Here is a 7,123-nt window from a genome sequence, read left to right as displayed (position 1 = left end):
TAACGCGAGGAATAATCCAAAGGAGAGGAAAGCAGCTTGAGGCTTGGTAACAACCCCAAGAGACCTCAGCAGTTTTGGTCATGCTGGGAAGGGGGAGGGCACACCTTCCCTCCCAGAGGCTACCAGCAGAGCAGCTTCCCTGTGCTTTCAGGATTTGCTGAAATTTCCTAATTTATTTTATTACTTTATACTGATTTATTTTGCAATATTTACTCAAGGGGATGGAAAAAAAAATAATACAGACTAGCCTCCAGATCTTGCTTCCATCCCTGTGCTACCATCTTATGTCTGGGGAGAGTAATGAAATTTTTATTATATATCTAGGCTAGGGAGGTAGAGCTCAATATGAATTGTGGAGTAGAAAGTGCTAATTTTTGCACAGACCTTTTCTGACTGCCCAGGGGTACTTCTAAAATAAGGGATTTTACTTGATTTTCTTTTCGTAAATGAGTGCAACTTGAAATGTATTTTAAGACTCAACTGACACGATAATTAATCGTCTGAGGAATCACAGATATAAATATTTTTTTATGCTGTACTAATACTACATTATTAGACTCTTTTCTCTTTATTTTTTTTAGTGCTCCCTATATTTTCAGAAGTGAGACTATAGGAGTGCAGCTGCTTCCTAGTGAATAATGAAATCGAGAAGTATTCTCTTACCCTGTGTTATATCAATTTGACAAACTACATTCCTGATATTATGTGTGGCTTTACCAGGAAACTGGTAAAACATTCCAAACGTTGTCTATTTATCAGTACTTTAAAAGACAGCTGATTAATGTTATTTGCATATGAGCAACAGAATGTGTAAACATTGACTGGGGAGTCATACAAATGAATACTTTCAGCTGGATTCACAATAGCAACATTTCGCCAAGGCTGAGTGTAGCTCAACTTGGAAATGTTACCACCAAACTTGGCCACTTGCAGTATGTTAATATTTAATTGTCCTTTCTATTGCCTTTTCCCATAAGATTCCCTTCCAAATCCACTATATATGGATTGATGCTTCTTCTGCAGTCAGCTGTAGTGGTTCATTTGTTGTCCAGTCTGATTGAATGGTCAGCTCAGAGAAATGGAATAGCAAGGAAGGGGCCACATGTTTGGTATGTTTTGGGGCCAGGTTAAATAATGAATTTTCAGAATGAGTTAATAAATAATTTTAATACTACTTTAGCATCTCTTCTCTTAAGAGCCCAGGTTCTTTGTACATATGAACTCATTAAGTTCATGACCTTCTAGGAACAGAAATAATATGTTTGTTTTCACGTAGGGTAACTGAGGCATACCCTAAGTACATTTTTTTCTTTATGTCATTTTTTCTGTAGGGTTTGTTTTTGCACATGGGAAATAATATAGAATCCAGCTCATCTGTTTCTTAATGCAGTTTCCTGTGTTGTAGCCACAAAAGCATCCTTCCTCTGTACATACACCATCTGCAATTAGAAAAAGAAAACTCAAAATATTCATTATTTCAACACTTGCATCACTGACAAATACCAGGAATTTAATGTGGTTTTATTTTGCAGAAATAAACTCAAGTCGCCATTAGATGTTGTGTGAGGGATACCTTTGCTGGTAACTCTTCTGGTAGAGTCATTGAGTAGAACGAGAGGAGATGCATGAAGGAATAACTGAGAAATTAGAGTGGATCTTAAGGTGGATATTCCCGGTGTGTTACTATAGGTCAGGTACCAGGCTTTGCTGTAAGTCTATATTCTTGACGTTTTTTGTCTGAGCATAAAAATATTCAAGTACAAATTATGTCTGTGTTAACTGCATAGTGTGGACTTCTGTTCCATGTCAGCATTGTTGTTTGAGCTTGCTTGTCTGTTTTGGGCTTTATTTAACATATAGGAAGCAAGCAGTGGTCCAGGAGAAGCATTTGGTGTGGCTTCTGAAGTGAGCAGAAGCAGCACATAGTACAAACCCTTTGTGGTCTTTGTAAATAGAGCTTGGGTTATTCATGAAGAGTGCAGCACATGATACGCTATCTAGGGGATGGATGTTCAGATGTTCATCATGATTAGCCTCACCATAACCTTTTTCATCAAAATCAAATGAATTGTCTTCTATGTTGTTTCAGCCTGAAGTAAAGGGGATGTGAGAAAGTAGTTTAGCCTGTCTTTCGAAAGCTTTGCAAAGCTGTCCCTTACATCAGCCCATTTCCAAATGGACCCAGCAAAAGTTGGTGCAAGAAGAATGTGACTCATCGGTGAGAGCTGACATTTAACCGTTGTTACCATTAGACTCTAGGGTTTATGTTGTATCCAATCTGATGTAACAGTTCAGTTCTTCCATTGCCGCAAGTATATCTGAACCCTACTCAGGTGTAGTCCAAATCTGGGTGCCTGCAAAAGGAGCAGTGCTGTTCTCCCCGTTGTCCATATTTCGTTACTCCTTTTTCACTGAATTTAGCAGTTGTATAGCTGGAGGGTAGGACAAACCCAACTTTCTGATTTTATGGAAGAATGGTCTCCTTCTTATTGGAGCATGGGGGTGGTTGGTAACTTAGTTTTGTCAGGCTGCTGAGTTCATCTAACTTGGCCGTGGCTGCATTATTGGGGAAACTGTAAGAGTGAATGCCCGGGACTGGAGACATCAGCGAAGTGAGAGAGAGGGACGTCTCTAAGAAGCAGTTCACAGACCTAACTGGCACTCCTTGAACTTGGCAGCAATGTCTGTCCTTTCTGTGTAAGGGCCTTGTGCATGGGGCCCATCCCCATAAGGAAATGTTAATGTTAAATATTATTCCAAAAGTGGAAATGATCTCATTCTTCCTACGGCTTATTTGGGTTTTTCTCTGGTTACTATTTATGGGAAATAGCTGGTTGCATCCAACTTGTCAAGCAATTCAGATCACTGCCTGAAAGACTTCTTTATTTGCCACTCCACCAGTCTCCATCCTTACACACTGTTTGCACTAAACTGGTATTTCTGTTCAAATTTCCTGCAAGTAACTCCACTTGTCTAATCTCCACTTGACAGATAAAGAAATGGAAGCATAATGGCACTTTGTCACTTTACAGGGCAATAGAGACTTACAACTTGAAAAGGAATCGTGAGAGCTGTTCCGTGGGAACACAAGTGTTGCTTTTCCTTCTTCCTTCCTGTAAAGCCCATACCTTTGTAGGAGATGAACTGTGTTCCATGAAGAGTCCTTCTCACTGATGAGTCTTGCTCCTTTTCTCAGTCGAGAGCATACTTAGCCCTCAGGACGTGCTGCAAGACTGTTCTATTCTGAAGGCTTTCTTGGTGGGAAAGGTTTGCTCCTAGAGAAGTTGTCATCATCTTCTCTCATTCTTGCCATAATTTGTTTCATCTTGAAAGCATATGAAACTGGGCTCTTTAAGGTTTTATTTTTTAAAAATCTGGAAATTTGCTCATTCTTGCATGTTTAACTGGAGCATAGCAGCTACATACAGCCTTAGTATTTTAAAGAAACTTAAGCAGATATCCTCTGTTGCTTTTTCCTCACACTTCCTCTTGCAGCTGGATGTAGCTGGAGCTTTTCTCCGCACCCTGATTTTGCCTCTCTTATGATTTAACTAGGAAACCAGATAATAGAATCAAATCTCTGAGATTAATTGAAAGGAAAACACCACCCATTCTGAGTGACATTTCCCAGGCCAAGATGGGAGAATGACCTACCACAGGGAACTAATGCCCATCACAGACCTCATTATCTTTCACTTAGGTGCAAATCTTTTATTTCCTGTTTCTTTTTTTCTGCCTTTCTCATATCTTCCTAGAAGGGTGGATATGTGATCCTGTAGGATCATAGCATAGCCATAACAAAACACTTCTCTGGTCACTCTTCAGCCCTAGAGGAGATGAGCAGTTGGAACAATAGGCAGTAGGCTGCAGGAAGACTCAGATTTTATGAAGGCAAAGCTCTGTAAATCTGCCACTCTAAGAGCTGTTTTTCTCCATACCTAAATCTCGGAAGGATAAGCCCCAGCTACCCACTTGCAGTGTATTTTTGTTCTGAAACTGATCTATAGATTGATAACGATATGTATGTTCTCAAAGAGGTATAAATGCTGAAATGCAAAACCACAGTTCTATTGACTGTTCTCCCCTAAAACAGTCTGCTAATAAGGCAGAATATAATGCTTTCTTTTTTCAGTTGTCCTTGTTACCACTCTAGGGTTCAGATGTTGCCATTAGGGTTTCTTCATTGAAATAATCTCTCTTTCTCCACCTTTGATACTAATGGCCAGAGCTCCTCATGGTTTTGTGGTAAATCTATGGCACAGCTCCATCCCCACCATTCCCAATCTCCTTCCCAGCTTCAGGCACTAGGAAGTGGTACCATGTATCCTCTCTTGCATGAAGAGACTGCACACATCTTTTCATCTTTGTGTATCCTGGGCCTCATCAAGGTAGTCTGCTTTATGTGCCAACAGCTGTTTCCTTCTTCGAAAATCGTAGTTAAAGAAATGAACTGTCGTAGTGGGATTCAAATGGGCAAGCATCTGTTCTCCAGTACTGCATATACTAACAAGATGTACTACCTGCATTTGCAGCTTTTTAAGGCCAGAGGGATCTGTTGTGCTCATTAACCCTGACTAGAGGCATTGCATAGGCCATAGCCAGTCATTGATGTTCTGCATCTCATTTAGCGGTCAGCTTCTTTGCTGACACAGACTTATCATGTGTAATTATTATACTTAATTTGATTGATGTGATCTAAAAAGAGCCTAGTAAGAGTCAGGGGTTTGAACATACATTAGTAAAAATAAAAAAAATTAGTGTTCTCTTCTCCTCCAGCATTCTTCAATGCAAAAGTGCTTCCTAGTTCCCAAAACCGAATCCTCCCTCTGTTCCTGCTTCCCTAGGCTCCTTAGAAAATAGAAAGGCTTCATAGCATGCCTAAAATTAAAGAGCAGAGCTTCTTTGATCAAAGCTGAAAATGTATTACGATTTCAAGGAAACTTTATTAAGGTTCCAGGTTAAAAGCTCTTTCTTGTATTCTTTACTTTTGTCCTAAGTTGTGTCTCTTTTCCATGGAAGAGCCAGATGTAGAGAAATGCACTGTGGCTGAATTTTATTTTCAGATGGCTGTACATGTTTTGGAGTGGGACATACCTCAGTATAATTTTGTCCAGAAAAACAATAACTGGGGAGGAAGCAGATTTTTTTGGTCGTTGACCTTGCTCCGTTCGTAATCATTTCATGATCCAAAACACAGCAGCAGAATATTTAGCATGGGTGCTTTTTTTTTTGCCAGTTATATTAGCAGATCTTAGAACAAAGCTTTCTTGAATATGCCTGGATGCAAGTACCTTCTAAAAGCTGAGAAAATGCTTAAGTGCACAGGAATGCAATTACTTCAGTAGATAGAAGAGCTTCCTGTTTTTAGACACTTCTAAGAGGACAAAGATTTGCAGCACTGTGAAGCTTGGGGAGAGCCAGGAGAAAGGGAAGATGCAAGTGAGCTAAAGCAAGCTAAGAAATGCCATTGTTAGTTTTTCAGCAAGCTACTGGTTTCTTTTGTTGCCAGTAAATTGAAATGCATCGATTCAGATAACGTGGTACACCCTGGAAGAGAGGGATGGCCACATGGCACTGCAAGTCTAGTTCCCTTACCGTGTTGTGTGCTTCATTTAGTCATACAGGATGTTGTCCTGAGCTGACCTCCCATTTGGAGCACTGTGGATACACCAGCATCTCTATGCCCTTCCTGTTCCTAGCATTAGCCCTCTGTCCTTGCTGGTGGAGCAGAAGTGCAGCCTCTATTTTCAATTCTCTCCCTAAATGAGGCTCATGCGGTGGGTGGGGGAGTCCTATCTTGCAGCCACACATGCATGCACAGTAAAGCAATTTGAGTGGTACTGCTAAAACCCAAATGGTTAGATTGTCTTTAAAAACCCTCTATAAAGAAAATAACATGAGTTATTTGAAAGGACTGAGCTTATGAAGATTTCAGTATGTCATTGCAAGTCATTCATTGCTGAGTGAGTGTTCTAAGTACAGGATGTCTCAAAATGTACCCTTAACTTTGGGACAGAGCTATTGATAGTAGAACATAAAGAATAGAATTGTATTGCCAAAGGTTGAGGCAAGTGGAGCTGAGATGGAAGTGACCTTTTTAGTGGATTTGTGTTTCTAAACTTTGGGTGACCAGTCTCCCATTGTTAGTGAAAGCAAAGGTTACGATGTTTGGATCAAAAGTTGTTTTGTAACTTGATGTGGACGAAAGATTAACTCTAAATGGAAGAAAACAGTGCATATATTTTATCTAGGTGTAGGTATATGTAGTTTATATATACACACCCGTATACATATATATTTTTGTACATACATAGTTTCATCTTTAATTTTTTCCTGTCAGGGAAATGAATTTGTGTTTGGCAGCTGTGCCCTCTGCTCGTTCAAAGTAGCAGAGAACTGAATCAGGGCCACTGTTCATGGGAGGCTTCTGGTGCTCAGCTTCATTGAATAGCAGGAAATCCTGGAGTGCAGCACAACTCCAATATTCAGGTTTTATTCCATATTAGGAAATATTTCCTTATCATTACTGTGGGTGTGTCGGAATGATTTGTGAGATTCATTTCTGTGAGCCAAATTAGAAGACGAGGCCCTGTCGCCTGCTTCTCGCTTCTGGACAAACTCCATGGGAAGGAATGAGCAGGCTCAGCCTGGGGAAGTGTGGCCCTTTTCAGTCGATGCGGGTAAAACCAGCCTCACCAAAACTGTTTTAGAAGAAATCATTTCAGCCTGGTGCGGTTCCTCCATCTGGGTTACGCAGCTTCTTGTGCTGGCACAAAGCATTGAGCGGCAGCGGGAGAGAAACAAACAGATGGTTGGACGGAAAGTGGGACAGGTTCTTTCAGAAACAGTACTGGCTAATGCCAAGTTACAGTGTGCATGCAACTGTGGCCTTTGCTGGGGGAAGGGACCTTGGTGGTTTCAGGGGGCATTTTTGCCTAGTGCCCGTCCTTGACATTTTAGGGTATTTACAGGTTTAGGAGTCTACCCCAAGGTAGGAAAGTAACTTCCTTAATTTTGAAAGCATTTTTCACTTGGGTGCATTGGGTGAAAAGCTCTCTTGGAGTTTGGGGGACATGTTGGAGCCAATTACTGACACCCTAAGTTGTTCTCTGGGCTTCGCTGT

The sequence above is a fragment of the Nestor notabilis genome, unplaced genomic scaffold (genome assembly GCF_000696875.1).
Source record: "Nestor notabilis isolate BGI_N333 unplaced genomic scaffold, ASM69687v1 scaffold29528, whole genome shotgun sequence".
Taxonomy (NCBI): domain Eukaryota; kingdom Metazoa; phylum Chordata; class Aves; order Psittaciformes; family Psittacidae; genus Nestor; species Nestor notabilis.
This window is presented reverse-complemented; position numbering follows the sequence as displayed.